Source organism: Mobula birostris, chromosome 4 (assembly GCF_030028105.1).
Source record: "Mobula birostris isolate sMobBir1 chromosome 4, sMobBir1.hap1, whole genome shotgun sequence".
In the NCBI taxonomy this organism is placed as follows: domain Eukaryota; kingdom Metazoa; phylum Chordata; class Chondrichthyes; order Myliobatiformes; family Myliobatidae; genus Mobula; species Mobula birostris.
Genome location: NC_092373.1, coordinates 133,977,414 through 133,987,648, shown reverse-complemented (window position 1 = coordinate 133,987,648; position 10,235 = coordinate 133,977,414).

The following is a 10,235-nucleotide window of genomic DNA, read 5'->3' as shown; positions in this document are numbered from 1 at the left end:
TATATTTCCATATGTTATCCCACGCCAACACTCTCTGTTCTGTTTCCCACTTTGTCCAGGTCCCCTGACTCCCCATCTCCACTGCTCGCATATATCTTGCCTCCTCCTCTTTCTTCCTTATCTCCCGCTGGACCAAGTACCGTCTGTCCTTAGGGTTGGCCTCCCTCCACCTGGTTGTTGACCCACATCCTAGGCCTTGTCTGCCCTTACCCACTATAACATCTCCGTGGCGAAGTCAGGACTCTGCTTCCTCTACCGCCTCTGCCGCCTTCCATTTGCTCCCTGTCTGTATCTTGACTCCTGCTTCCCTGACCTTGTCATCCTTGGAGTCTTTGAGGGTCATGATGAGGCGAGCTTTCCCTGCTTTAAATTCCGCTACAACTGAGGAGCGGGGCAGCCGGAGCTCGGCTGACTCGCTGTATAGACCAGTTGCTTACTCCTAACCACCTTCTCAGATACCGGTTAATCTTCCTCTCCACGCCCTCGATTGGTGACAGGGTGATGTCATACAGCATCATTTGTCATAAGGCAGTGTTGGGAACAGACCCAAGTGCAAGACACAGACACTGAAGTACTAGGGACAGGACAAAGTTTATCAAGAAAGCAAGGGGAGTCAGGAAGAAACAACGCTGGACATGGACACAGGCCCTGGATGAGACAAGAACACCGGCCCTGGGCTAGGACTAAGACTAGGAAAGTGGGACCAGGACAAGGAACTTGGAACTAGGAGCCTGGGCTAGGATTCCGAGCCAGAGACTGGACAGGGACCCGGAACCTGGGTCTTGACTCGGGCTCGAATCCCGGACCTTGGCGAGGACTCAGGACTAGGATCTTGGCAAGGACAGGACGTGGTTACAGGAGAGGACGAGGTACGCTAGCACCGGGCTGGGCGAGGCACCAGAACTGGATGAGGATACGAAGCTGAGATTTGGACAGGACTAGAACATGGCGCCTGGACTTGGTCTTGGAACACAGGAACACAGGAACACAGAGCCTTGGACTTGAGCACCGGAACACAGAACACAGAGTCAGGACCCCTCCTTGGGAACAGGACCTAGGGCTGGGACTCTTCTTTGACACAGACACTAAACACAGGGACACAAAGAGGCAGTTCCAAGCTCAACGATAGATAGTTCCTTATCTTGGCATGGCAAGACTCCGATCTCACTCCAGCAGTTGAACTAGACGGTGATACAGGCGAGGACGCAGGCGAGGTAGCAGGTGAAGGTAACAGACGAAGATTACAGATGAAAGTTAGTGCTGAAGTAACTGTAGAGATAAACTGCCAAAAGTCAACATTCAATCTAACAACAACAACAACAAAAAAAACTGTCCCGTCAAAGATTCAGTCTGTCAGGAGATTTATGAGTGCACTGTGATCTGTGCACTACGCCCGGTGACCCAGCAGGCACCGCTGGTGAGGGTGTTTTGGGTGGATCTGGTTTTGGGAGCATGAGAGGGGTCTGTGTATCTGCGTGAGAATGTCCATCCTCTTCAGGGGACCCCGACACCTCTGCCAGCGTCTCACCCTCTGGCAAAGTCACTGATGGACATGCTTCCACCATAGTCTGTCTCACAAATGGAAACTCCATGGAACCGTCTGCCTCTGAGCCGGTATCATGATGCAGACGCACATGGTCCTTATGTCTGCAGATCACACGCCCATTAGTCAGCTTAACAACATAGCAGATGGGACCACTCTGCTTAAGAATAACCCCATAGCTGATTGTTTCTCACATAGACATTGTCATCTGGTTTTAACTGTCTCTCTCGGGCATGTTGATCATGTCCCTCCTTCTGCTTTTCCTGCTTTCTCTCCACTTTTGCCTTCATGTCTGGGCTCAGCAGGTTCAATCTTGACTTGGGCCCACGCCTCATCAGCATCTCTGCTGGAGTGCGGGCAGTCGTAGTCTGTGGTGTGAGGCGGTACTTAAACAGGAAACGTGAAAGCCAACTGCTAAGAGAGTCCCCTGTCATCCACTTCAGGCCTTCCTTCACTGTCTGAACAGCTCGCTCAGCCAAACCATTGGAGGCTGGGTGGAAAGGGGCTGTCCGAATGTGATGAATGCCATTCTGCTGCATGAACTCACTGAACAGCTCACTGGTGAATGTCGGGCCATTATCAGTGACCAGAAGGTCAGGCAACCCGTGGACTGCAAACACTTGCCTGAGTTTGTCTATGGTTGAGGGGGCTGTGATGTTGCTCATGATGTGAGCTTCGATCCATTTAGAATGCGCACCTACCATTACAAGAAACATCTGCCTCATAAAAGGGCCAGCAAAGTTCAAATGTAGCCTAGACCAGGGGTGGTGTGGCCACTCCCATGGGTGCAAAGGAGCTGGTGGTGGCATATTCTGATTAGTCTGACATTGCTTGCATGATTTTACCTTGTTCTCCAGATCCTGATCCATTCTTGGCCACCAAATGTAGGATCTTGCAAGGCTTTTCATTCGAGACACTCCTGGGTGAGTCTCATGAATTTCCTCCACAATCTCTGAACGGCCAGGGGGAGGCACAATGACCCTCGCCCCCCCCCCCCAGAAAATGCAGCCATCCTGCCGACTGAGTTCTGTCTTGTGTTTGGCACAAGGCCTCAGTTCCTCTCCTTCCATGAGCTGGGCCAACCTTGTAAAAGAAAAGTCTTGACTTGGGACAGGACTGGGTCCCTCTCTGTCCACTGCTTGATCTGGATCGCCTTTACAGGTGTCTCTGACAGCCTCTCCAATGAAAACACAGTCTCTGGAGCCACATACGTAGTAACAGGTGTCTCAGGTAAAGGTAGTTGACACAGTACATTGGCATTTGCATTATCCCCACCCGCTCTGTACACTAAAGTATACTGGTAGGCTGACAATGTAAGAGCCCAACGCTGTATCCTGGCTGAGGCTAGCGGTGGGATGCATCTACAAACGCAGTCTCACTGAACAGGCTTGTCAGTGGTTTATGCTCCACATAAATTGTAAATACGCGTCCATAAAGGTATTGATGAAAGCGTTTGACCGCAAAAACAATGGCCGGACCTTCTTTGTCTAGCTGTGAATATCCCTTCTCAGCAGCTGTCAGGGTACGTGAAGCAAAACCAATAGGCTTCTCTGAATGGTCCTCCATTACATGTGAGAGACCTGCCCTGACTCCATACGGCGAGGCATCGCATGCCAGGGTGATCTCCTTGTCTGGGTCATAGTGAACAAGCAGCTTCGCTGAGCAGAGGAGTTCTATCACTTCCTTGAAAGCTTTCTCCTGCTCTTCACCCCACTGCCACTTAGTGTCATTGTGAAGCAGCTTATACAGTGGGGTCAAGATCCTTGAGAGGTCAGGAAGAAACTTGCCGTAATAATTCACTCTGCCCAAAAATGATCTGAGTTCCGTGACGGTCTTAGGGCTTGGGGCCTCCTTAATAGCTCTCATTTTGTCCTCCACGGGAAAAAGCCCCTCAGCTGTGATCCTGTGTCCCAGGTAAGTCACACTCGATGCCAGGAACACAAATTTTCTGCGTTTCAATCGCAGCCCTGCGTCTGAGAGCCTCTTCAGCACCCGTTCTAAATTAGCCAGAAGCTCCACCTCTGTAGCCTCCATGGTCAAAATACCATCAAGGTACACTGCTACATGCGGAATCCCCTGCAGCAAAGTGTCCATTGTCCTTTAGAAAATGGCAGGACTGGACACCACTCCAAACACCAGGTGATTGTACTTGAATAATCCCTTGTGCGTATTAATTGTGACATGCTCCTTTGAATCCTCGTTGAGCAGCAGCTGTTGGTAGGCACGGCTCATGTCCAGCTTTATGAACAGCTTACCCCCTGACAGGGTCGCAAACAGGTCATCCACCCGTGGCAATGGGTACTCCTCCAGCCTAGAGACCTGATTCACCGTAAACTAATAATGCCCACATATCCTCACCATTTTGTCTGCCTTCAAAACTGGAACAATGGAAGCCGCCCACTGGACGGGCTTAATGATGCCCAGCCTCTGTAGACATTCCAGCTCCTCCTCGACTTTGCCTTTCATGGCATAGGGCACCAACCTGGGCTTAAAAAAAAGTGGTGTAGCCTCAGGGTCAACATGGAGTTTCACTATCACGCCCTTCAGTGTTCCTAGCTCGTCCCTGAAAACGTCACTGTACCGCTGCAGAATGTCCTCCGTCATGTATGCATACTTAATTTCATGCCAGCTTAGCTGGATTTTGCGAAGCCAATCGCGTCCCAAAAGACTGGGCCCCCTGCCCTTAGCTATCACTAGCCTGGCTTCAGCCTTCTAACCCCCGGCTGAAATGTCCACATATAACACCCATAAATGAGGTATGGGCTGCCCCGTATTGGTTCTAAGTTTGAGCCTTGATGGTCTAATGGGAGGCAGGTTGGACCCCCATGTCCTCCTGTAGGTCTCCTCACTAATGACCGATGCAGTAGCCCGTGAATCAATCTCGAACTTAATGCCCTTTCCCCTGACAGTGACTGTGGCATAACATGGTTCAGGTGGTTCCTCATCTGTTTCCACTCCAAACATGTCGTAGGCACATGCTGCCTCTTCATCTGTTTCTTCTAGATGGTGTGTCGCTGCCTGAGCCTGTTGAGCTTTCCCCTGCCCAGGCTTAATCTTACCCTATGAACTTCTGCACTTTTTAGCTACATGTCTTTTTTTGCTACAAGCATGGCAGACAGTGTTTTTGAATTTACAATCATTTGCATAGTGTGTCCCCCCGCATCGGAAACATTCCACCCGCTTTGCCCATTTTCCAGTCTCCCTCCTGACTTGGTGCACTGCCGCTGACTGTGACCCCCCCATGTCCTTTCTGCATATCCTTGACATTATTAGCAGCCACCTCCATGCCTTGGGCAATCTCTATGGCTTTCTTGAAAGTCAGTGGTGGGGTTTCCCCTAACAGGCGGCGTTGTATGCCGTCATTATTAATGCCGCATACCAATCGATCACGGAGCATGTCATCCAACACCGCTCCGAAATCACAATGCTCCGACAGCTGCCGAAGCTCGGCCATGAAATTGGCAACAGACTGACCTGGCTTCCTGAAACGGCTGTGAAACTTACACCATTGGACCATCACAGAAGGTTTCGGATTGTAGTGGTTCCCCACGAGCTTGACCAGTTCGTCATATGGAATGTCCCCCAGTTTCCGCGGTGTGGCTAAATTCCTTATTAGCTTGTAAGTCTTTGCCTGACACAGACTCAGGAGAACTGAGCGCTTCTTAGCCTCCTCAGTAATTCCATTAGCACAGAAAAAGTGTCCCAACCTTTCCTCATACTCTGGCCAGTCCTCCGTTACCTCCACAAATTCAACGATAGTCCCAAACGTAGCCATCTGAACGTGAGGCCCTTATCAGCGCTGCTGCTCCCGTACAAAACGTGCTGACACGTCCACAAAACCAGTTCACCTCGTCACCAAAAATATGTGGTAACTTCTACCTTAAAAAAGGCACACTCGACAACCTCATGCCCAAAGAAACAAATTTATCTCGAACGTCAAAACCGTTATGTATATACAGAGGCTTTTACAACCCGTACGGCATGGCGGGAACACTATATACAAAGCACACCAGAAGTAAAAAGAATGGAAGTGAAACGCACCCCCCCCCCCATTATCCTAATTAGTATTAACTTACTTTTAATAATGTTCACATTACAACAAAATGTATATAGAAATTGTTGTGCATTTAATATTTCAGTAGTGTTTGGGTAAGTTTGTAAATATATTGTTTGATTAAACATTCATGTTCATTTAAATAAATAATTATGGGTTATATGTAAAAATACGTTAATTGCATATGTCATCACACTACATGCAGACCTTGCTTAAACTCGATCTACACCCATATCCCAGGACTCTGTGTCTTTCTTTGAACTAGTTTAATGTTTTGAAGATACAAAACAATAATTGTCGACGAGGTGTTTTTAAAACAAACCCAAGATGACTAAAGCGGAGTGAGTCATTTGAACTAAAAAAGGTGCAGCAAGAGGAACAGTGGAACAGCCCAGTATGTGCAGAGACAGTCTTCGGAAGGGAAGATACGACCAAGTATTTTTTTCAAATGTCAGAAAACAGAAGAACTCACAGGTTCATAAAGGGTGTGTACTGGGTGATAATAATCATTTTAAAAAATCAGAAATGGCTGGGTACATCAGAAAAATTAATAAGTTTGATTACACAATGGCTAACTGGCTCATGTATACTGAACTATTGGAACTGTGTTTTAAAGCAAATGAAATAATGAGAAGCAAGTACCAATTTTGCTAAGTGTATTAGGTATAAAAGGCATACAATTTGCTTTGAAGTTTGACTGCTCCAACCAAACCATGAGAAATGAGCTTTGAATGATATTGTCCAAGTAACACTTAGAACCAAAGACATTGTTGATTGCAGAATGCTTTAGGTTTCATAAGCAGAATCAAAAAGAAGAGGAGTATATTTCAGCTTACGTGGCTGAATTGAAGCCATTATCTGAGCATTGTCAGTTCAGCAATGGGCTTAACGATACACTAAGAGTTCATTTAGTTTGTGGGATCTTACAAGAAAGCATTTGAAAACAGCTCCTAAATGCTCATTTGAACAGTGCAAATAGCTGAATCAATGGAAACTGCAGACAGAGACGCAATTGAGTTGCAGTCAGGAATGAAAGTGGATGTGAACAAAATTGCATCATCTAAACTGAAATTGATATGGCCAAACAAATTGTGTCACTGCTGTGGCAGGAGTCACATACACCAAATAAATGCGAAACTTGTTGAAAATACAACAAAGTAGGTTACATACAAAGAGCATGTCGGGCAGACAAAAATAAATGGACTGCACTGAGAAGAGAAAAGGTGAAAGTTCAAGCTGCAGTTTCTAAAAGACATCTTCATGCTGTTGATGAAAAACCTGATAATGGTAAGAGAGACATAGGATTGTGTAGCCCTGAGATTTACAGTGTGAATATTAACAATAGACAAGCAATATGGCTTACACCAGAAGTGAATGGCAAATTAATTAAAATGGAATTCAACAATAGCTCATCTGTTTTAGTCATTCCACAAAATGATTTTGAACGGCATTTCAAAGATACCAAACTGAAGCCTGCAGATATTCAACTAAGAACTTATCCTGGAGATAAGATAACTCCTGTGGGAATGAAATTTGTAACAGTGAAATACAACAACCAACAAGCCACATTTAGCTTGTATGTGGTAAAAACAGAAGGACCAGCATTGTGGAGATGTGATTAGTTGAGACTATAACTTGATTGGAGATCCATCCACCAATTGCATGCCACATCCTCCGCAATGAAACCATCTGAAAACAAATTAAGAAAGATACTGGATGATGCCACAACTATCTCGAACTATGCCGAACATCATGAACCATTGCCCAACAGAGGACAAATGGGTGTTGGCGCTAACCTCTGTGCTACTGTCTGGAAAGCATATTGGATCAAGAAAGGTTCCTGTTGCTCAGAGGAATCATGAAAGTGATGAAAGCAGTAAGTTTATGTAGACAACATATCTGAGAAAGCTAAGCAGTTACTTTCGAAATGCAGCTTGGTTTTCAGCTGGTGGAGAGTTCAAGGAGTTTCAAGAAAGTTGCAAGCATTCCGTTTCTGTGAGTATAAAGAACCCTGTGTGTATTAAGGTAATTGCATGAACTTCAATTGGGAGACAGAAAGCTACTTGTAAAAGTAGATGCAAAGACCAAACACGAGGAATTCTGCAGATGCTGGAAATTCAAGCAACACACATCAAAGTTGCTGGTGAACGCAGCAGGCCAGGCAGCATCTCTAGGAAGAGGTGCAGTCGACGTTTCAGGCTGAGACCCTTCGTCAGGACTAACTGAAGGAAGAGCTAGTAAGAGATTTGAAAGTGGAAGGGGGAGGGGGAGATCCAAAATGATAGGAGAAGACAGGAGGGGGAAAGACCAAAGCCTAGCTGGATGAATGAAAGGCCAAAAGGAAAGGAGTCAATAGAGATGTGAAGACAGAGGATTCGTCAAATCTTTTTGTGGATGAGGAAACCAAGAGGAGAGATCAGATCATAAGGGGAGCAACAGAAGGATTGATAAGAGAATACTCCAGTCAACTAAATGGACCTTCCCAAGATCAAGATGCACAAATTAGAAGAAGAGATAGGAGGGAAGTGATGGAGAGAAAGAATGTGAATGAGAAAGAGAAAGGTGTGAAAGAGAGAAGGAACATGAGAAGTAAAAGAAAGGGATCAAAGTAGATCTGGAGAGAGAAAAGGAAGTATCCTTAGCTGTCAGAACCACTTCTTGCAGTCTCAAGAGTCCACTCCTACAACCTCCACAGAGGAGGCAGAACCTGAGACTGTTTCACAGCCACATGTCTCTCCTGCCAAGCAGAGTGATCCCCGTCGTCAGGAATGATTTAATCACACATCAGTAAGAAATCCTCCACAGCAATTAAGTCTTTAGGCCTGAATGGGACAATTTGAAATTTACTTTGCCACGTGGCCAAGTGGTTAAGGCATTGGACTAATGACCAGAAGGTCTTGAGATCGAGCCCCAGCCGAGGGAACGCGTTGTGTCCTTGAGCAAGGCACTTAATCACACATTGCTCTGCGACAACACTGGTGCCAAGCTGTATGGTTCTAATGCCCTTCACTTGGACAACATTGGTGTCGTGGAGAGGGGAGACTTGCAGCATGGGCAACTGCTGGTCTTCCATACAACCTTGCCCAGGCCTGCGCCCTGGAGAGTGAAGACTTTCCAGGCACAGATCCATGGTCTTATATGCTGTTAATGTCTGTATATAGCATTTATATTATATAATATACTGTGTATATAGTTCAGATGCATTCTCTATTGAGCTGGAGCTTATAGCTAAACAGGGAGGAGTGTTGTGTATTTAATAATTCAATAGTATTTGAGTAATCTTGCGTATATATTAACATAGAACATAAAAATCTAAAGCACATTACAGGCCCTTTGGCCCACAATGTTATGCCGACTATGTAGCCTACTCTAGAAACTGCCCAGAATTACCCTACCACATAGTCCTCTATTTTTCTAAGCTCTATGTACCTATCTAAGAGTCTCTTAAAAGACCCTAATGTACTTGCGTCCACTACTGTCGTCAGCAGTGCATTCCATGCACCCACAAATCTCTGCGTGAAAAACTTACCCCTGACGTCCCCTCTGTAACTACTTCTAAGCACCTTAAAACTATGCCTACATTGTTTAATTGAACATTCATGTTCATTTAAATAAATAATTATTGGTTATATGTAAAATACATTAATTTCATGTGTTGTGACATGTTCACACTCACTTCAGGTAAACTCAAACAAGACCTGTATTCCCATGTCGTTTTTTGAACTAGTTTAATGTTTTAAAGTTACAAAACATAACATTTATATTATTGATCAAATCAAAATTAACTTCCTATCCACTGAACTGGCAAGAATAATCAAACATTATTTGGCATAAAGTGAATGATTTGTGCAAGGTAAAATCAAATGTTTTTTGTAAATTGGCAAAAATATTATTTTACTGGAATGGAGTTTATCTCATTGTCAATAAATCTGGAAGTTTTCCAGTCTGAGTTTGTGGTGGAGAAAGCAGTCCTGAGCACTTGCTCACAAAAACTAGGCTATGATTTGATGATGTGCATGTTGTGAATCTACTCTCATAAAAGGAAGCAGAAAAGTGAACAATATATTATTTTAGGTACTGTATTCTTACGCATTACTGGAAATATAAGTTCACTTTTAATACTTAAAATGAGTTCAGGAAAGGCCTGATGATTTATACATGCACCTAACATTTTAAAGGGAATCAAAAAATCACTTAACTCTACTTCAATTCAAGTGTAATTTGCACACAGATTCCAAACTGGCTTAAAATAAAAATTCTGTTTATTATTTACAGTAGGAAATCAGAGTATCATTCAGATTCTTCATCATGAAAGGAAATGCTTGCTCTGATGTTTCTCTGGAGCTTTAAGTGCTGATGCAAAAATGTGGAGCAGACTATCCCACTTAATGACTTTGCAAAACCAAACTTTGGCTTTAATTCTGTCATACAGTTGCATTGATTAGTTACATGGACTATCCTGGACAATGGCAAAGTAATCATGCACCATTAATCTCATTTGATGGTTCAGATGATATTTATCACACCATAAGAAAATAAGACAGAGGAGCAGAATTAAATCATTCAGCCCATTCAGCCTGCTCTGCCATTCAATCATGACTGATTTATTATCGCTCCCAACCTCATAAGTGACTTAAG